This window comes from Pan troglodytes, chromosome 1, assembly GCF_028858775.2.
Source record: "Pan troglodytes isolate AG18354 chromosome 1, NHGRI_mPanTro3-v2.0_pri, whole genome shotgun sequence".
NCBI classification, from domain to species: domain Eukaryota; kingdom Metazoa; phylum Chordata; class Mammalia; order Primates; family Hominidae; genus Pan; species Pan troglodytes.
Genome location: NC_072398.2, coordinates 175,665,133 through 175,687,486, shown reverse-complemented (window position 1 = coordinate 175,687,486; position 22,354 = coordinate 175,665,133). Strand labels below are relative to the sequence as shown.

The window sequence follows — 22,354 nt, the reverse complement described above, 5'->3', positions numbered from 1 at the left end:
GAATAATCTCATTTAATCTGTGGCAAATGCTGTTATTTTTTAGGATGTGAAATCTGAGTCAGGTCAGAGAGGTTAAAGATCTTGCTGAAAGTCACACGGCTTAGTAAGGGACGGAGCCCACATTAGAAACGTGGTATATTACACTTTGAAGCTTATGCCTCTGACTGCCACATGAAGCAGAACCGTGAGTCCATGAGCGTGGTACTGGGAAGTAGGCTTGTAAAAGCTGGGTGGGGCCAGCTGAGGAGGCTCTGAAATGCCAGACTGGGGAGCTTTGAGCATTGTCTTGTAGGCAGTGGGGAGCCACTAGCTGTGAAAGCAGAGCGGAGGTGTTCTCCTTCCCGAGTAAAACGGACGTTTCACTCAGAAGTCGAGTGGGCACGTGCGGTAGTTGCTGTGGCACCATCTCCATTGACTGTCATGCTGCTTCATCCCCTCTGCAGAGGGTGAGTCTCACTGTTTCCGCTATATTTTTCCAATTTCTTTTTAAAATAAAGGCCATTTCAGAGCCTCTTTTGGTCTCATAAATTCTGGAGCCATTCTTGCCGAGGGCTTAGTGAGGGTCCTGTGAGGATGCAGAGGGACAGCCGTGGGCCCCGCTGAGTTGTGCATCTGTCTCTGGCTGGCGGCTCCTGTAAAGCTGTTCCCTGGGGAAAGCACTCTTTGCCATCCTCACTGACTTCATACGCCCCTAAATAATCCTTGTGGGTGTAAGTGCTCCCATGGGGCCTCTCGGGAGAAAAGAACGTTCCTGAAACCGAAACTGGGCTGACGTTCATGCATCTCAAGCTCCTCAGTCATGCTGACGAGGGGACCATTTCCTGCCTGCCCATCCAGGCGGTCATCACTGACGCTACAGGGGCCTGGACTAGACTCCTCACTGCTGGCACATCAGAGCAGAGGCGGCTTCTTGGGGCTCTGGGAACTCACCAGTACCTGTATCTGAGGAGTGACGTCTTAGGGTGTGAAGTAAAGGAGCTGGAATGGCCTAGTCATCCTTCACTGTGATGTGTGGCTTTATGTCTGTGGCCCTTCTATCCTCATCAGTCATAGCAGAGCATCTCTGTATGTTGCTTTATACTTTATAAAGATTCTACACGCATACGAGCTCATTGAACACTCACACAGCAACCCTGGGAAGTAAAAATTACTATCTGTAATGTATAGGTCAGAGCACTGAGCCTCAGAGGACATCTCTTGGTGGCTTGGGACAAATTCAGTCTACTATCCTCTTTCTTTGCCCTACAAATGATTAACTGAGTGAAATGGGATTTTACTTTATTTATTGTAAGAATTGGCATCTTGCTCTGTTGCCCAGGCCGGAGTGCAGTGGCGCCCTCATAGCTCACTGTAGTTGCAAACTCCTGGGATCGCGGGATCTTCCTACCTCAGCCTCTTGAGTAGCTGGGACTACAGGCGCATCCCATAACACTCAGCTTAAAATGGGATTTTAAAGACTACCAAGCCAGGCATGAGGGGGAAAGCAGTGCTTAGAGACACTGCCAGTGTGCTGCCTTGCAGAAGGACTGTGCGTTGGGTGCCCGTCATTTGTTCCTCAGCACCATTCCCTTCCCTAACAGACTGCTTCCATGGGCTTCAGCAGCCTGTAACTTTTGAACAAGGCACAGGCAGGAAATTGGGGTAGGAGGGACAGAGGGCATTCTCCCAGCCAGAAGACCAGAGGTGGCTAAGTTCTAGGCAGCGCAGCTGCGGCTAACCCCAGGGCACTTCACTACCCTTGCTGGTTTCCTTAAAGTCTGCTCACATCTTTAAGAATAGTCCCTTTATTATAGATTTGAGTGTACTCCCTGCTTCCTGCTGGGAACTCACACAGCTCATTACACAGGTAGTGAACTAACTTAAAATGGTTCGTCACACGCAATAATGGGGGTACTGAATGTAAATGTCTGGTATTGATCTGTGAGTTGGAGAAGGTTGGGCTGTGTGTATGTGAGGCCAGGTCTCTCCTGGCTCTAGTTGGTAGACTTGAATCTTTTCCCGTTAGCCTCCTTTTCTTCTACTTCCTGCCCGGTGAGGAATTCTCCACATAGTAAAATTTCCAGGTAGTGAAATGTCCACTGTAAATGCTCTGGATTTGTAGCGAGTGTCTCAGGGGCAAGTCAGAATTTATTCTGGAGCCAGCAGTGCCTGCTTCATGCCCCGTGTCCACTGGGGGCAGTGGAGGTGCCAGTGGTAGTTCCCAGGGTCCAGCAGTGGCAGCAGTGGCACCCTCACCAGATTGTGCAGGATCTAGCAAAGATTTAACTTAGAACCTGTGCCATTCTCTAAAAGAGATAATTTGTGAAGTGTATGTGGTGATTATCATAGCAAACCCTGGCCAAAGCAGAAAAACAAGAACATTCATGAAAACTCCCAGGTCTGAGGCAGCTCTGTTCTGATTTCCAGATCATACTAGGAATGATCTCCCTCTCTTCAAGGTAGTGGACAGTTAATGCCACAGCCCTATGTTCTGATCAGAACCTATCTTTTGTGTTTGCAGTAGATTGTTAAAAATGGTTCATGTATTTTCAGGGTTCTCCAAAGAAACAGAACTAATAGTGTGTATATATACACTACTTTATACAAACACAGACACAGACACATGCTTTTTAATATATATACACACACTGTTATATATATATATATATACACACATACACTATTATATATGTATATGTTTGTGTATGTGTATACACATATGCAGAGCAAGAGAGAGAACATGAGAGAGAAAGAGAGAGAGGTTTATTTTAATGAATTGGCTCCCATGATTGAGGGGCCTGGTAAGTCTAAAGCCTGGATGACTGCTCAATAGGCTGGCAATTCAATAGAGCTGATGTAGTCTTGAGTCCAAAATCTGTGTGACAGGCCAGCATGCTGGAAACCCAGGCAGAAACTCCACTGCTTCTTTGTTGCAGACTTGAGGTAGAATGGCTTCTTTTTCAGGAAATCTGTGTTTTTGCTCTTAAAGCCTTCAACTGATTGGATGAGGTCCACCCACATTATTGAGGGAAATTTGCTTCAATTAAAGTCAATTGATTATAAATATTAATCGCATCCACAAATACCTTCACCCCAACATCTAGACTTGTGTTTGACCACACCTGGGCCCCACAGCCTAGCCAAGAGAGCACATCAGGTTAACCATCCCAGCTCCAGTGGATCATTTCTCCTAGGTCCATGTCCTTCATGATGTGATCTTGCTTGCCCCTCCCAACAAAGGCTGAAGTTGATCTCTGTGTTCTCTTGAATCTAGTCTGCACTTGTTACTTGCTTTGGCCTGTTGTAGAATGCAGCAGAATTGATACTCTGAGATGAAGGAGCCTTTTAAGAAGACTTTGTTTTCAGTCAGAGGGAAACACATGTGCCATGGCAAGAAGAGACAGGCCATGGAGAAGAACATAGACCCTGCATGGAGCAGAGAGGAGTGGTTCTCACTAAGCCCTGCCAGAATTCCTGATCCTCAGAATGAAGTGCAAAGAAAATGGGTGTTGCTTTAAACCACTAAGGCTGGGGGTGGTTTATTATACAGCAATGGAAAACTGAAATGCTATTGCATTCCGTTTTAGTTGACACACTGGGCGACAGGGTTGGAGCCCATGAATTCACAAATACTGAACAAATATTTTTATAATAAATACTTTGTGCATCATTGCTTATTGGAAGGCGCTCAGCCTTGGATCTGAGTTTGGACCTTGACCCTGTGGGTAATCTTTCTAAATGTCAGTTTCCAAATGGTGGAAAAAACCAGAATATCATGAGTATCAAAGGAGATAATGAATATAAAGCATGTGGGACATGTGAGTACCCGACAGATGGTGGCTATTAGTTTACTTTTATTACTGCAAAGAGGGCAGGGTCCTTGCTTTCAGTACGACCACAATTTAGTAAGGAAGTATAATTAATTATTGGGCTGAATATGATAATTAAAAATCTAACCATAACACAGAGGATTGGAGAGGGAGAGAGGCATTCCTTCCAGGGAGTGGCTTCCTAAAGGAGGTGGCATTTGAACCAGGACTAGAAAAAGAGTTTAGCAAGCTAGCATTCTAAATGACAGGCAGTCATAAATGGCAGCAAATCCTTTTTTTTTTTTTTTTAATTGAGACGGAATTTCACTGTTTTGCTCAAGCTGGAGTGAAGTGATGTGATCTTGGCTCACTGCAACCTCCGCCTCCTGGGTTCAAGGGATTCTCTTGCCTCAGCCTCCCGAGTAGCTGGGACTGCAGGCGCATGCCACCAGGTACAGCTAATTTTTGTATTTTTAGTAGAGATGGGGTTTCACCATGTTGGCTAGGCTGGTCTTGAACTCCCGACCTCAAGTGATCCGCCTGGCAAAGTGCTGGGATTACAGGCATGAGCCACCGCACCTGGTCTGGCAGCAATTCTTGTACTTGAGGTTTTCTGTGTTATCTGATTTTATTCCTTGTTTGTCTCTGCAGCCTTTTCTTCTTAAAGTACAATACACACACAGATCAGAGCCGAGCAATACAAGTGGGAGGTGGCCAAGGGAAGGCAAAGTGCTCCCATATGGCCTCCCCCGAGGCTGGGCCTGTGGTGAGCAGGGGGCTCAGGATCTGTCCTGCATTTGCCCCAAAGTTTGCAGCCCCCAGTACCATTGGTCTGAGTGTTAACAGGGATTCACCATCTTGGATTTCAGAACCACTAGGAGGGCTGGGCTCTAGCCAGATGCACCCAGCATTTTGCCTTCATAAATCCTTCTGGATCAGGCAGCATCTTGGATTAGATATAATCCAGCAGGGGTGGCAGTGGACGTGTCAGGCAGGGGCCTTGGCAATGGAATCTTCAGCCCTTCCTGAGTTACCCTTTCAATCTCCAGCTCCATTACAGTTTTTGTGACTTTGTTCAGTTACTTCACTTCTCTGTGCCCACTTTCCTTCTCTGTAAAATGAAGATAATTACACCTCTTTTCTAGGCCGCTGTGAGGAAGAGATGTAATACCATGTGGGGAGCATCAAGCCCCATGCCTGGCATGCTATGGGCCCTCAGCGTGTGCTCTTTCCTTTTCTCTTCCCCTCCCACCATCACTGCTTGGCTTCACTTCAAGCAATGCCTCTGCCCCTTGGCTTTCTCAGGAGTGCTGACTCCTTGGCTGCGGCTCACTCTTAGCAGCCTCTGTTGGTGGGAGGAGTGTGGGCCTCATAGTATGTGAAAAGATGGCAGGCTTTGAGGAAGAAGGACCTGAGTTCAAATCTTTTTTTCTTTTTAGAGACCGGGTCTTGCTCTGTAGCCTAGGCTGGAGTGTAGTGGTGAGATTATAGCTCACTGTAGCCTTGAACTCCTGGGCTCAAGCCATCCTCTTGCTTCAGCCTTCTGAGTAACTGGGACTGCAGGTGCATCCCACTAAGCTAATTTTTAATTTTTTTTGTAGAGATATGGGTCTCACTATGTTGCCTAGACTGGCCTCAAATTCCTGGCTTCAAGTGATCCTCCTGCCTTGTCCTCCCAAAGTGTTAGGATTACAGGTGTGAGCCACTGTGCCTGGTTCTGAGTTCAAATCTTGATGCAGTCATTCACTAACTGGGTGGCCTCAGAAAAATTACTTGCACTTGCTAAGCTTCTGTTTTCTTACTTGAAAAATGATATCTAAATATCTACTTTATGCAGTCCTTATGAGATGAGATGACTTAATGAATGAAACATCCCCAACCCAGTGCTTAATAAACATTTCACCCCTTCACTTAGGAGCATGTAGTACCCCATCATGTTCCAACTTGTATTTTGATCTACAATTCTGATTTCTATATGTATTTAGTAGACAATAACCAAATGGACTGAATTTAATGACACCTCTAGAGTTTGTGGCCTCTGGTGACTTATCTGGAAGATGGAACACAGTATTGAGTGAAGTTTTCTGTTGGTCTGTCCTTGATGCCTGGTTGCCTTAGTTAACTGGAGCCAGTTCTCCCAGGTTAGATTCTAGGAGTGGTGTGGTCCGGGGAGGAGCTGGATTTGTGATCACTTCTTGCCAGTAGATTCTGCCCCAGGCCCTGGGGCTAGAGATAAATAAGAGAATTTCTGCCTCTCAGTAACTCAGAGTTTATCAGAAAAGACCAGCTAAACTAAATGCCCACAAGAGAAAGCAGGAAAAGATCTGAAATCGACATCCTAACATCACAATTAAAAGAAGCAGACAAGCAAGGGCAAACAAATTCAAAAGCTAGCAGAAGACAAGAAATAACTAAGATCAGAGCAGAACCGAAGGAGATAGAGACAAAAAAGCCCTTCAAAAAATCAATGAATCCAGGAGCTGGTTTTTTGAAAAGATCAACAAGATATATAGACCACTAGCAAGACTAATAAAGAAGGAAAGAGAGAAGAATCAAAAAGACGCAATAAAAAATGATAAAGGGGATATCACCACTGATCCCACAGAAATACAAACTACCATCAGAGAGTACTATGAACACCTCTACGCAAATAAACTAGAAAGTCTAGAAGAAAGGGATTTGTTCCTGGACACATACACCCTCCCAAGACTAAACCAGGAAGAAGTTGAATCTCTGAATAGAACAATAACAGGTTCTGAAATTGAGGCAATAATTAATAGCCTACCAACTAAAAAAAGTCCAGGACCAGATGGATTCACAGTGAATTCTACCAGAAGTACAAAGAAGAGCTGTTACCATTCCTTCTGAAACGATTCCAATCAATAGAAAAAGAGGGAATCCTCCCTGACTCATTTTACGAGGCCAGCATCATCCTGATACCAAAGTCTGGCAAAGACACAACAAAAATAGAATTTTAGACCAACATCCTTGATGAACATTGATGCAAAAATCCTCAATAAAATACTGGCAAACCGAATCCAGCAGCACATCAAAAAGTGAATCCTCCACAATCAAGTGGGCTTCATCCCTGGGACGCAAGGCTAGTTCAACATACATAAATCAATAAAAGTAATCCATCACATAAACAGAACCAATGACAAAAACCACATGATTATCTCAATAGATGCAGAAAAGGCCTTCGACAAAATTCAACAGCCCTTCATGCTAAAAACTCTCAATAAACTAGTTATTGATGGAATGTATCTCAAAATAATAAGAGCTATTTATGACAAATCCACAGCCAATATCATACTGAATGGGCAAAAACTGGAAGCATTCCCTTTGAAAACTGGCACAAGACAAGGATGCTCTCTCTAACCACTTCTATTCAACATAGTATTGGCAGTTCTGGCCAGGGCAATCAGGCAAGAGAAAGAAATAAAGGGTATTCAATTAGGAAAAGAGGAAGTCAAATTGTCCCTGTTTGCAGATGACATGATTGTATATTTAGAAAACCCCATTGTCTCAGCCCAAAATCTCCTTAAGCTGATAAGCAACTTCAACAGAGTTTCAGGATACAAAATCAATGTGCAAAAATCACAGGCATTCCTATACATCAATAATAGACAAAGAAAGAGCCAAATCATGAGTGAACTCCCATTTACAATTGCTTCAAAGAGAATAAAATACCTAGGAATCCAATTTACAAGGGATGTGAAGGACCTCTTCAAGGAGAACTACAAACCACTGCTCAATGAAATAAAAGAGGACAGAAAAAATGGAAGAACATTCCATGCTCATGGATAGGAAGAATCAATATCATGAAAATGGCCATACTACCCAAGGTAATTTATAGATTCAGTGCTATCCCCATCAAGCTACCATTGACTTTCTTCACAGAATTGGAAAAAACTACTTTAAATTTCATATGGAACCAAAAAACAGCCTGTATTGCCAAGACAATCCTAAGCCAAAAGAAAAAAGTTGGAGGCATCATGCTACCTGACTTCAAACTATACTACAAGGCTACAGTAACCAAAACAGCATGTTACTGGTACCAAAACAGAGATATACACCAATGGAACAGAACAGAGGCCCCAAAATAACACCACACATCTACAACCATCTGATCTTTAACAAACCTGACAAAAACAAGAAATGGGGAAAGGATTCCCTATTTAATAAATGGTGCTGGGAAAACTGTCTAGCCATATGTGGAAAGCTGAAACTGTATCACTTCCTTACACCTTATACAAAAATTAACTCAAAATGGATTAAAGACTTAAATGTAAGACCTAAAACCATAAAAACCCTGGAAGAAAACCTAGGCAATACCATTCAGGACATAGGCATGGGCAAAGACTTCATGACTAAACACCAAAAGCAATGACAATAAAAGCCAAAATAGAAAAATGGGATCTAACTAAACTAAAAAGCTTCTGCACAGCAAAAGAAACTATCATCAGAGTGAACAGACCACCTACAATGGGAGAAAATTTTTGCAATCTATATATCTGACAAAGGGCTAAATGAAGACATTTATGAAAAAATGCTCGTCATCACTGGTCATCAGAGAAACGCAAATCAAAACCACAATGAAATATCATCTCACACCAGTTAGAATGGCGATCGTTAAAAAGTCAGGAAACAACAGATGCTGGAGAGGATGTGGAAAAATAGGAACGCTTTTACACTGTTGGTGGGAGTGTAAGTTAGTTCAACCATTGTGGAAGACAGTGTGGCAATTCTGCAAGGATCTGAAACTAGAAATACCATTTGACTCCGCAATCCCATTACTGGGTATATACCCAAAGGATTATAAATCATGCTGCTATAAAGACACATGCACACCTATGTTTATTGCGGCACTATTCACAATAGCAAAGACTTGGAAACAACCCAAATGTCCATCAATAATAGACTGGATAAAGAAAATGTGGCACGTATACATCATGGAATACTATGCAGCCATAAAAAAGGATGAGTTCTCATTCTCTGCAAACTATCGCAAGGACAGAAAATAAAACACTGCATGTTCTCACTCATAGGTGGGAATTGAGAACACTTGGACACAGGGAGGGGAACATCACACACCGGGGTCTGTTGTGGGGTCAGGGAAGCGGGGAGGGATAGCATTAGGAGATATACCTAATGTAAATGACGAGTTAATGGGTACAGCACACCAACATGGCACATGTATACATATGTAACAAACCTGCCCGTTGTGCACATGTACCCTAGAACTTAAAGTATAATTAAAAAAAAAAAAAAGATGAATTCATGTCCTTTGCAGGGACATGGATAAAGCTGGAAACCATCATTTTCAGCAAAATATCACAGGGACAGAAAACCAAACACCACATGTTCTCACTCATAAGTGGTAGTTGAAAAATGAGAACCCATGGACACAGGGAGGGGAACATCACACACCAGGGTCTATTGGGGGGTTGGGGGCAAGGGGAGGGATAGCATTAGGAGAAATACCTAATGTAAATGACGAGTTGATGGGTGCAGCAAACCAACATGGCACATGTATACCTATGTAACAAAACTGCCTGTTGTGCACATGTACCCTAGAACTTAAAGTATAATAATAATTAAAAAAAAAAAAAAAAGAAAAGACCAGCTAATACAATCAAAAGTTCTGACCTTATGGTTTGGGATACAGATATGGTCCTCCTCAGTGGTATCCCAGAGTACAATCTTCTCGTTACCCCTGTCTTGCTCTTACTTGGAGGAAGCCCATGCCTTCTCCTCCAGTAACCTCATTATGACTCCATGGAAACTTACTAGTGTGTGTGGAGAGGCCAAGTCCTATAGACTCCCAGGTCATCACAAGAACACTGTGGTCAGACCTTACCCTTCAAGACAGGAGGTGCCCTACCTTCCGCTGGAGATGGCTTGCCTTGAGATGGGCTGATGACTAACAGGGTGGTTGGAGTGGGGAATTGGTGTAGCAATGGCAGTGATGAGAATCCGAAGGGGCCTTTGCCTTTATTTTTCTTGCTACTCCTGTCCAGGTTTCTTCAAAGAAGGAAGGTTCTCTTCCCCAAGGTTAAACTTGGTAACTAATCACACAGACAAAATCTTGCCTGGTAATCATGGCCAGGTATGGCCGAAAATGCTGGTGCTCAGCAATATTCATGTTCTTTTCTTCTTCGTGGGCATGGAGCTCAACTATGGTTCCAGACTACTTTGAAGTTAGGTGTTATCGTGTAAGTGTGTTCTTGCCAGGGGAACATGAGTGGAGGTGACTGCACAACTTCTAGAATTGGCTCACAGGTGGTGGTTGCTCTTTCCTGACCTGCTTGCTGTATGGAGAAGTCTCCGAGGACCTACATTGAAGGGGTCTGGGTTCCTGAACAACGCATAGAGTAAGACCTCCCACCCCCACCAACTGCAGTGGGAGAAGCAAGCCTTTTTTTTTTCTTTTTTCTTTTTTCTTTTTTGAGATGGAGTCTCGCCCTGTCGCCTAGGCTGGAGTGCAGTGATGTGATCTTGGCTCACTGCAACCTCCGCCTCCTGGGTTCAAGTGTTCCTCCAGCCTCAGTCTCCCCAGTAGCTGGGATTACAGGCATGTGCCGCTGCATCCAGCTGATTTTTGTATTTTTAGTAGAGATGGGGTTTCACCATGTTGCCCAAGCTGGCCTTGAACTTCTCATCTCAGGTGATCCATCTGCCTTGGCCTCCCAAAGTGCTGGGATTACAAGCGTTAGTCACCGCGCCTGACCGAGAAGTAAACCTTTAATGATGTTAAGCCATTGATTTAGGCACTTCAGTGATTTTCTCTAAAAGTGACTTGCTGCCTTATTTCTAGATACGACAGAAACTGACCTCACTTTAAGCATCCCTTGCCAAGAAGCCAATTATACAAGTGATGAGGAGAATTCAATATGGTGAGATGAATGCGGTGACAGGGACACACAGAGGGCTCTGGGAACTCAGAGAAGGTGCCAAACCCAAGCTGAGAGGCTCAATCAGGAGAGGCACTGCCACTCAGAACAGTTCAGAGGATGAGGTGGGGGATGGCGAGGACAAGGAGAAAGAGACAGGCAGGTTTCTGTGCAGAGTAAGCAGGGGCAGATGGGGGTGCCTGGCTAGGGTCAGGTCAGGAGCAGAGGCTAAGGAAGAAACGAGGAACCTGAGGGCAAAGAGTTAAGATCCCAAGTCCTGTGAGAGCTGGCTTGGTCGGCTAGGTTTTAGGATTCAAGGCTGAGGAGGGACATTTGCATCTCAACAGGAGGAGAAGCAAAAGGGTCACAGCCCTCCAGTCTCTGAATTACTGTGGGTTGGCTGTACCTACCACAGGATCTATAGGGAAGCACCTACAGTCACCTGATGTATTCTAGGTAGGGTGTAGAGAGGGATGCTGGCTTTGAGATCCATTTAAGAGGCAGAACTAGATTTGCTGACTATTTACAGTTGGAGGATGTCACGAAGAGAGGAGGTCAGGCCAATACCCAGGTTTTTGACTCAAGTGCCCGAGTAGATGGTTCTGCCATTCACTCACAAACTGGACTTGGGGATGGAACAGTGTTGTGCAGGAAGTAGGAAAATGAGTCTGGTCTGGGGGCATCTTGAGTTCAAATGGCCCATGAGACACCCAGTAAGAAAAGTCTCGTAGGCAGATTGCAGAATGCATCTGGATCTCACGAGTCAGGTTGGAGCTGGAGGCAGTAACTGAGAGGAGAAGCAGGCCAAGACTGAATCCTGGGGAGCACCAACATGATGGGAATGATAAAGAAGGGCCTGTGAAGGTCCTTCTGGTCCCCCCAGCCTCCAGTAACAATATTTCCCTCTTGCTTAGCACACAACCATGCATGGCCTGCATGGTTTCCTCAGCCCCAACTTCATTCCCTTAGATGAGCTGCTGGCCAAGGCCCACACACGCCTCCTTTCGGAGCCTGCCTAAGCTAGGACAGCCCTAGCAAGGCAAGTCACATTCTGCCTGAGGGCCCTGCTCTCCTAAGACTCCACAGCCAAACTTCAGTTTTCTACCTTCCCTGACTCAGCCCTAGTCTTGGGATTGGTGTTGGTGGCATGACTTCGGTCTGCAGAATTTATTATGGGCCCTGCTCTCCTCTACAGCCAGCCCACTGACTGTGTGACTTAGGCGTGAGTTCACATTTTGGGAATTTTAATACATGCTGAGCATCCCAGCCAGTCTAGATTTCTCTGTTTCTGTGCCAGTGGTTTCTTTAAGGTGATCCACTTCCCATTTGTCATTCTCTTTGCCAGACTTCCTCTGGCTCATTAACTAAAGTCCCCCAAAAAGAAGAAAGTATTTGGAAAGTGTGGTGAATGCTCCCTTTAGCTAATTGACCAACATGTCTGAAGTCCATGTGGTTTTCTTTACAGAGTCTGACCTGGATCAGAAACATTGGCTTCACTGGGGCTTACTATTATTGTTATTTTTTCCCTTCTTGAAGCTTTTACGGAACTTTTCTTCTTCCAGATTGACTTAAGCCCAAATACTCCCTTACCTTGTCTAAATTGTCACAGATGACTTGCTGACAACGAAAATATTGTAGACCGTCTGATTTGGTGTCGCGGGCTGCAGAATGATCAGACTCCGTAAAAGCCACCCCGAGGACTTCTCCCAGCTCTCATGGAAGGATTACTTGGGCATTAGTCTTTATGTCTTCAGTTTGGGGAAGTCCCAATCCCCGATTGGGTCCTTTATTACCATGATTTGCTTCCTATTTCTGTCTCTTTTCCTGCAGTGACCAGGTGAGCAGCGAGACCATTCACAAGAACAGGGATCCAGTAGCCATACCAGACTCCTCCTTCTTTCTTAAGCTCCGTATTCTATCAGCTCCAGGTCTGGCTGATTTGGCCTGCTGGTTTATTCAGCATGTATTTATTATGAGTCTACCATATAACAGGCACTACATTTTAGCACTGGGGGCGCAGTGATGAGCAGGGTAGTTGCAGTCCCCACACTGGTAGAGATTTCACTTCACAAGGAAGACAATAAAGCAATGACAATAGAGAGGAGTAAGTCTTCTGTAGGGGATATCACCCTGGGAGGATTCCATTCAGCTCAGGCTAAGTGAAGCAATACATGTGAAGTTAGTTTTAAGTTGCAAAGGGCTAATGCAAATGTCGGTCATGTGTTAAGATTATCAACTAGTTCTTAGAACCTGCTCTCCAAGGACAGAAAAGAAAGAGAGAAAAGGACAAAAGCTGTGGGTTAAGGAGAGACACAGGAGATGAGAAGCTAACAGCGAGAAAGAATGGGGCAGGAGAACCTGTGTCAGGACTGGACTGAAGAAAGTTCATTTTCTTGAACTGTGCAAGTTACTAGTCTCTGTGGTGAAAGTGAGTTTCCAAACCACTTGCTGGTCACCAGGAGGCCGCCAGGACCACTTCATCCAATTGCTTTCTTTCTCCCCATCCAGCTACTTCCCATCAGGATTCTACAGCTGAGGAAAGCATGGTCCGGAGAGAGGGTGGGACTTGCCAAGGTCCTTTAGTGAGCCAGGGACAGACCTGGACTAGAACTTTGGCCTCCTGACTCCTGCTCCAGGGCTTTTTCTCACTATGCATGTTTTTCTTTTTCTTGGTCAGGAGCACTTTTAATTTAATAAAAGAAAACGTACAGTTTCCTCTCTAACCAAAGATATCCTGTTCTATCTTTGGACATAGCAACAAAAGTGCAAAGTGATTGACAGGCCTGGCAATGTGCTTTCTCAGGCAGAATCTGGGCCGGGCCCTGGCCTGGTTCCTGCCTCTCTTGGGGGCTGCTAGTAGTTATGAAAGGATCATCACAACACTCAGGTGGTGGTCATGGTTGTGGGGGAAGGGGCCTCCTAGCAGGCTCCGCGACTGCAGCCACATTTGAAGGATGTGCTGGCTAGTCCAGAAACCCCTAGCTTGCCAGTCTGGGGGCCCCCATTGTCCTAATCCCATCGGGACTGGTCAGGTCTGAAGTTTCTCCTGCAGGCTGTGTCCCAGAGTCCCTGAGGCACTCTGACGAGGGTGCAGGGCCAGCGGCTTGGCTTCAGCTAACTCAGCTCCTTGGATTTGAAATGAGCCCTGCTGTCTGGAATGAGACTCGGTTGCCTGTGTGGCTTAAGATAACAGTAAGACCCAAAGTGTATTGAGACTTTACAATTTGCCAGGCATTGTTGTAAATGATTTGCATGCGATATCCTATTTGATCAACAGCCCTAGCAGAATGGTACTATTTTGAATGTCTGCATCATACAGATGAGGAAACTGAGGCACAAGAGGGCACCTCTCACAGGCAATAAATAGCCGAGCCAGGCAGACTCAGGCAGCATGATTTCAGAGGCCAGTGTACTCAACAATGAGGAATGTTGGGAATTGCAGCCTCTCCCAATGGGTCCCATACACCTGGGCTTTTGCCTCAGTTTTTCTAATCTGTACCCAAATTCCTTGATGAAGTTTAAGACCTTCTATATTAGTCGGGACTCTTGGTTCCATATGTCAGAAACTCAACTCAAATAGGTTTACGCAAATCACGGACTGGATCAGCTTCTTTCCAGTTCCTGAAACTGCAGGGATTGTGCTGAACTAAAGCATTACTGAAACTAGATACTCTGGTGATGGAGATGGGATTTTCCTTCTTTTCTCTGTCTTTCAACTCTGTGCTTCTTTGTATTTGCTGCATCCTCAGGCAGGTGCTTCCTAAGTGAGGGAAAGTTGGCCATGAGCACCTCCTGGCTTGTGTTCTGCTAGCTGGTGCTTCTTGTCCTAGTTTTAGAAGACACTTCCTGCCCCAGTTTTAGGAAAAGCCCTAATGCTTAGTTTGTACTAGGTTGGGTGAAGTGTCCATTCGAGACCAATCATGAGGAAAGGATCATTCTCTCCTAAATACTTTAAGGCATACTCTAATGTCCCCTGCATTAGTGTGGAGCCACAGCAGCCCTATTTGAACCGCATGGACAGGGAGTGGTAGGAGGTAGAAGTTCCTTAAGGGAAATGAGGCTATAAGGACAAGAAAGAGAAATGGATGCCTGGCAGATAAATACTGTCAGATGTTCCCAATACCTGCTCTGGGTCACTACTTAATGTTTGAGCCCTGAAGCCCTATTCAACCTCTGCCAGCCCTTTTGGAGTCATTTGACTCCAAACTGTCAGGTGCAGTGTCCCCATTCAAGCTGGTCTCTCAGGACTTTGAGTTTTGCCCCTTTTCCAACAATCCTTCTGCTGTGGCCCACCCGTCCAGCCCAGGTGTTCTACAGAGGAACAGGGTGGAGGGAAAGAGCCTTACCAACCTCAGTTCTGAGCTCTATCTCTTTGGGCCCCAGTTCCACATCTGTAAAATGGGGATAATGACACAAAGCTTGCCGGGTTGCTGTCAGGATTAGATAACGTGTATGCTTTGGCGCATGAGAAGTCACTTGGGACACGTGACTAAGTGACTGAGTCTCAGTAACTAAGGCTAATGGTTCTGGAGACTAGGTTTTAGACATCAGAATTGTTTTTAATGATGACCCTGAAGTTAGCTGCTTAGCACGATAATTCTGGTTAGTTTTTTAGGAGGAGCACCACCAGCGAGCGACCAGCTTCTCTGTGCCAGTCCCCGTTCACCTGGATTACAGCACAGTGCACCATGCAGAAGGTCAAGGAATAGCCTGTGCATCAGTCAGGAAACAGACAGCACACTCCAATTAGGACAGATCAAGAATGTCATAGAGGAACTATTTATGGCAGTATGGCAGGGTATAGGGAAGCCACAAAGAATGTTGCACAGCCCTGGAGCTAATAACAGAGAAACTTCTTTACCTTTCCTAGCCCTGAAGGGATGGGGAAGGAGTGGTAACTGGAACCAGAAAAAGACAAGGCTGTATGGAAAGTCCCCCTTACAGCAGCAGAGACCTGTAGGTGAGGGATCCAGCCAGCCTGCAGTAACCGGAAAGAGCAGGAGCTGCAGGAATAAATACCCCAATTTCTCTTTTCTCTTCTCCTCTAGTCTTCTGATCATATTTCCCATTGACTAGAGGGAAAGAAAGCCCACTGATGTAGTCTATACAAGTTAGGCACCAGGGATAGAGAGCCAAGTCTAGAGAGATGGATAGAAGGCCAAGTATAGAGTAGTGAAGGAGCATGGGTCAGCTGGCATATTGGCGTGTGACCTTGTTTCTGCCTTTAGTTTGTTGGAGATGGGAGCAATAATTTAGCACAGAGAAAAAGAGTCAGTATACTGCACTGATATACTCTCAGTGCAAACCAGGGGCTGTTGCAGACTGAGGAAGGGCTGTGGGTAGGAGAAGGCAGGTGAACCCACCCGGGTCCAAAACAGACCAACTGATAAAAAGCAGAGTCCACATTAATGAATAGATTCTGCCTTTTGGAGGAGGTGAGGTTGGAGTTGAGGAGCTGGATGGTCTATCTGCAGTTCTGAGTGGTCTTAAACATACAGGTTGCCTGAGTTCAAATTCTAACTCTTCTAGCTGTGCAACTTTTGGAGAGTTACTTAAACTCTCTGTTCCTCAGTTTCTTCATTTGTAAAATGGAAATCATGCTATTACCAGCCTGATGGGGGTAGTGCTGCTGATTAAATGAGTTAAAACATTCAAAGCACTTAGAATAATATCTAGTACATATTAAATACTCACTAAATCTTAGCTGCTTTTATTGTTATTATTATCGGAAAGAGTACTGAATGAAGAATCTTCAAACTTCTATACCAGTATTCATTCTGCCATGACTTGCTTCATGACCTTGGGCAAGTTGCTTTCCCTCTTTGGCTTTGTTTCCTCTTCTCTAAGGTTAAAAGGTGGGATCTGACACATTTTGGCTAGAAAATTCTACATTCTGCAAGTCCCAAGTCCATTACAGATTTTGCAAAAGCCCCCAAAGGCAAAGTGTGTTTCCAGGGCCTCTCTGGCTTCTGCCAAAGAGAGCTCCGGTTTCTTCTGTTAGCATCGGCTGGAGGAGTTCCCAATAAGGGACCAGTAAGGCTCCTCCCTGCAGGTGTCTCAGGGGCTGTGCTAATCTCTTTTTGATGGCGTCCATCTGCAGTGGATCCCCTGGAAGCACTGGCTGCCAGTGGGAGGGGCAAGCCCTTTGCTGCTGGTCCTTGGGGCAAATCACTCATCTCTGATGGTCTCTCCCTTGGGGCCTGAAGCCTGAGAGTTGGGATAGGAGGTCCCCTGAGTGGCTGGGGGAGGTGCAGATAGGCTTGGAGGCCATTACACCAACCCTGGCTGGGAAGGATGGCCTGATTCCATGTAAGGCTCTGATATCCCATCCTGGGATTTTCAACTGCCAATATGATCTCAAATGGCTTAAACTCAGGAAATTTGCCTTCCAATTCTTTTTTCCTGCTTCCTCATTGTGTTTCTTCTATTCCCTTCTCTTGATAAAATGTGAGCCCCTCAGCACAGCCCATGCATTTTGGCTCCTAGCTGCCTCTAAGCTCTCCTTGTTGCCATTGAAGTCCTTTGTTTTTGAGCTCCAGTTACTCTGGGGTCTCAGTTCCTTGGTTATACCAAGTGTTTTGTATTTCTGGAACTTAGCACATGCCTGGAACACCTCTCCTTTCTATTTCCCTTAGCTAATTCCTCTCACCCTTTAGATCTCCGGGAGGTCATTTCCTCCTCAGAGCCTTCCCTGACACCCGAGGTTACAAGTGATGATAGATATTGAGCATGTTGCCTATGACCGGCTTCTCTATGAGACCCTGAGGGCAGGGGCTGTTTCTGCCCTAATCAAGCTGGATTCCCCAAGCCTAGGACAGTGTCTGATTCTCAGAATCTATAATTAATGGAAACGTCTCCATCCATTACTCTTTCTTGTCTTTCTTCTTACTTTTCTTTCAAAAATGTAAATTTGCTGATGTTGCTCACCCATTTAAGATTGTCTGACTTTTTCCTCCTTCCTGGATAAAGGGTTTATTGACAAGGCTCATGAGGATGTGCCTCTTGCTCGTTTCCCAGCCCTGTCCCCATAAACACTCTGCTCCACCCATGCCCACTTGCATAGTTTCCAAGGGTATTGTGCTGTTTCTCCTCTCCAGCCTTTTGCACAGGCTGTTCATTCAGCCTTGCCTATCCTTCCTGACCATCTTTACCTAATTAACTCTTGTTCTTTTAGATCAGATCTCATGAGTCCCTTTCCCCAGAAAATCTGTCCTTAACCTTCCAGATGGGTCCGTTGTCTCTTCTGTCCCCCACGGTTCCCTGTGCCTGCTTTCCTCATTTTTCTGGTCATGCTGGCTAGGACTTGCTTATTGTTTGTTGTATTTCTCACTAGACTAAGAAGGACCTAAAAGGACTATGCCTTTTATTTCTGAATTCAGGCCACCTAATATAGTGCCTTGCACATAGTAGGTACTCAGCAAAGGTTTACTGAATAATGAGTTTTAGTAATGATTTAGTTAACCAGATCATGCCCAGCTTTGTATTGTGATAACATCACTTACTACCAGGATAGACCTCACTGGGTAAATGTACATAACAGTCATTTCTTACTGATGAAGCTTCAGTTTTGAAGTACTAGGTGCTTAGGGGAAATGGCTCTATCCTCACACCTGGGAGGATGAGTCATATTGGTTTAAGTCATCCATGGTTGTGTCAAACTCTTTGTCAGTTTTGGGATTGGGTATGGACATATCAACTGATCATATGGTCCATGGGACCTGAGAAGAAACTCGCTATGGGGCTTCTGGGAAAGAATTTCTTTGCTGATAGGAGAGATTCACAGGGGGAAAAAATGTCATCCTTTTTGGGTAATATGTCCTCAAGTTACCCCTGCTGCACTGTCTTGTGACAAGGAGGAGAGACTTCAACAACATGCAGAGAATGGCATAGGACAGGGATGGTAAACACCTGAGCCTTTGATGACATCTCCTGCCCCTGAGTTAAACACAAGTAGAATTTCCTCTTATTTCTGGACTTCTTGCTGTGTGAATTAATAAGCCCTCTAGTGTTTAAGCTCTTTTAAATTAAGTCTTCTGCTACTTTTAGCAAGAATCATTTAAAATGATTTTCTGCCAATGTGTTCTTGGACAAGTCATTTATTCTTGCTAAGCTTGAATTTCTTTACCTGTAAAAAAGAGATGCCCGTATTTCTGCACTTCTGTGCATCAGTGATCTTGTGAAAGAAGTGAATTTTCTTGGAATGAGGGAAGCACTAGACAAATGGAAGAAGGGATTAGCATTAGCCCCTGCTAGGGGACTTGGAATACAATGATTGGAGCTGACTCTCGTTCTTTCTCTCCCTATTTCTTTCACCAGGTAATAGGTTTAAACACCAAAAAGTATAGAAACATATAAGAATAAAAGATTCTCATCCTCCCCTTTCTCCAATGTGCTAATTCATACTGCCCACCAGCACTTCAGCAAGTAGCTACTGTTGCTCATTCCTTGTTTTTCTGCCCAGGGATGTTTTATATACATATAAATGCACAGTACAAGATGTGGTTTGACTGTGTCCTCACCCAAATCTCATCTTGAACTGTGGCTCTCACAGTTCCTACACATTATGGGAGGGACCCAGTGGGAGATAATTGAATCATGGGGTCGGTTCCCTCATACTGTTCTCATGGTAGTGAATAAGTCTCACAAGATCTGCTGGTTTTAAAAGGGGTTTACGTTTTTGCTTAGCTCTCATTCTCTCTTGTCTGCCGCCATGTAAGATGTGACTTTCACCTTCTGCCATGGTTGTGAGGGCTTCTCCAGCTCTGTGGAACTGTGAGTCCATTAAACCTCTTTTTCTGTATAAATTACCCAGTCTCAGGTATGTCTTTACCAGCAGTGTGAAACAGACTAATACAGTACACAAACATAGGGTACTATTCTCTCAACTGATTTTTTTAACTTAAAGAGCACAGTATACCACTGTCCTAGTCCAGTTTACTTTTTCATTTTAGCAGTGTATCTTGAGATTTTTCCGTAACAGCACATAATGAACTTCTTGTTTTCTTTTATAGTAGCCTAACATTCCATTATAGGGATGCATTAATTTATTTCCTCAGTTCCTCATCGATTATCCTTTAGGTTGTTCCAAGACATTATCATTGTAAACAGTGTAGTGATGAATAACATAATAAGTCTGGTTTAACCGTAGAAGAAATTTTTAGGAGTGGAATTGTTGGGACAAAGGATATATGCATTTATAGCATTAAAAAATGTGGCTGCTTGCATCTTAATTACTAAATGAGGTCTGAGGGAAAGAGACTGCAGACTCCCTCTTTCACCCAGCCCCATGCCATACCTGCTCCAGATATTATCCTGGGCCAGTCTGACCTTTCTTTGCTCCACAAATATTTATTGTGGACATTAGAAAAATAGTCATGTGGGATGGCTCTTTCCTGAATGAATGAGCTAGACGAGAGCCTGGAGATGACTTGATAGATGATGACTGGGAGCCCAGAGAGGTCGAGTGCTGCAGGGCTGCACAACAGAGCTGGAACGAAGACCTAGGGCTTTGTGATTCCCAGTCCAGGATTCTTACTTTTGTGCTGGCGCTCGTCTCTCCACTGCAGTGCTAGTCTGAAAACAACCTCAGGGAGACTTCACCATAATTAAGTTCACATCTTGAGTAGCATTCTGCGTGGACTCCATGGGCTTTTTACACATTCTAGTCCTGTCATATGCAATCACTCATCATTCATTCATTCATCCATTCATTCAGGGTTCACAGAAAGGAAACATCAGGGTACATCTCCAGAGGTGTTTGTGGGGGTGCTGTGTGCAGGGCAGCCCTGCTCTGCCTTGCAGTGGCTGGTCCTCACCAGGAGCAGGAGGTCGTTCTAATCTGTTCCACTTCAAGAGGATAAAGACAAACTGGATATCTGGGAGAGGAAACTGGAGTGGGGAGGGGACTTGCAAACAGGTCCCATAAAGGTGATTGGGGGAAGTAGAGCGGTTGTCTTGAAGAGGAGGTTTGGGGAGCCTGAGCTAGAGAGGGCAGAGGGTTCTGTGCTGGTCCTGAGAAGAGGGAGAGACAGACTCCTGGGAGCTGTTGAGAGGGAGTAAGAGTGGACACTAACATCAGAGAGGTCCAACCCTGGGCTGGGCAGCTCTGAGGGGTAAGTGTGTCATTCCTGCTGAAGACCCTTCAGTGGAAGGGTCTTCCACTCTCTTAACTATTAGAATGAAGGTCAAACTCTTTACCATGGCCTGCGAGAGCCCACATGCTCTGGCCTCCTGCCCCCTGACACCTCCCCTTTAGCCTCATCTTATGCTACTGGGCCTTCCTTCTTTAGCTCCCCGTTCACACTTACCTGCTTCAGTGCCCTTGCACATGCTGCTCCCTTTAGAATGAGACCAAGGAGATACATTCCTTAATGGGATTACATGAACTAATAATACCAATGATAACAGTGACAGCACGTACATTTAGAGCACTTCCCACACTCCAGGGATTTTAAGCACTTCATATGTTTACTCATGTAGCGTGCACAAAAGCCCTATGAAGTTGGTGTTGTGCTTGTTCTCATTTTATAGATGGGAATCCAGCAGACTGGGTTGCTCAGGAAGCCAACTCTGAGACAGACATGGGCATGCAGTCTGTTTAAGAGGGAGTGCTCTTGGGACCAACACCGGTGGGAAGAGGGAAGAGGCAGGAGGGGCCCAGGGAAATTTTGAGCTGTAATATGGTCTCAGCCAAGACCTCAGCTGGCCCCATGGGGTGCTCTGGAACTTGGATGGTCCTTCAGTTGATCCAAGTGGGGTAAGGGGATTAGACTTTGCACTCCTATGTTGATCAGACATCGGATGTTAACATGAACTTGGGTGAGTCAGTTTTCTTGACCCAAGCGGACTTCCCAGAAAGGGCTGACAGCTGTGGGCTGTCTTGCCACAGCACTTCCAGCCGCTGAGGGCAATAAGTTCTTCATTCTGGAAGGGGTACCCCGTGACACATCACAGCAGCCAACACAGGAACCCAGGCATAGACAGGCCAAGTAACTGCCCTAAAGTCCTGCAGCTTTAAGTGGGGAGGCGGGTATCAGGATTGGAACTCAGGTTATATTGCCTCCTAGGGAATTTTTGCATGCATTTAGAATAGTGTCTGACAATAAGTGCTCAATAAAGGTTAGCTGCTCTTGTTATTGTTGTTATTATTTTATAAGTGGGAAAACTAGACAGTGGTGAAGTTAAATCATGTTCCTAAGGTCACACAGCTACTAAGGACTAGAGGTGGAGTTTTAACCCCATTTCATTAGTTAGAAAATTAATACAAGTCCCATTAGAGCAAGGACTTCTTTATCAATAGGGGCTAGAATGCCTGGCACATTGTAGGTGTGCCGTAAAAATTTGTGAAGTTAATTATGTGCTCATTTAATTAAAATATTTATGGAGCTTTGAGTCTGACTCCCCAGGCCTTTGTTCCCTCCACCAGCAGATCTGAGTGTTTTCTGGCTGACATTGGAGACTATCTGGTCTAAACACTCTCATTTTATGGATGAGCAAACCGAGGCTCAGAAGAGACTCACCCAAGGTTCCAGAGCCTCTCAGTGGCTGGTCAGGACTCCTACCGAGGTCTCTGGACTTTGTAGTCTTGTGTTCTTTCGACTGTGTCAACGTGTACTGCGGCTGCCTGGAGATCAAATGCGAAGGCTGACTCCGAAGGTCCTGGCTGGATCCTGA

At 45.1% G+C, this 22,354-nt stretch overlaps 1 long non-coding RNA gene across 1 annotated transcript in view; it reads left to right on the top strand.

Moving 5' to 3' along the window:
• The first annotated feature begins 361 nt into the window (after nucleotides 1-361).
• The window catches only part of LOC134807775 (uncharacterized), a 36,115-nt gene continuing 14,122 nt past the window's right edge, over nucleotides 362-22,354 (top strand). Inside the window, exon 1 of the long non-coding RNA XR_010149033.1 lies at nucleotides 362-446. This is a non-coding gene — a long non-coding RNA (uncharacterized LOC134807775). The remainder of the gene's footprint in view (nucleotides 447-22,354) is intronic.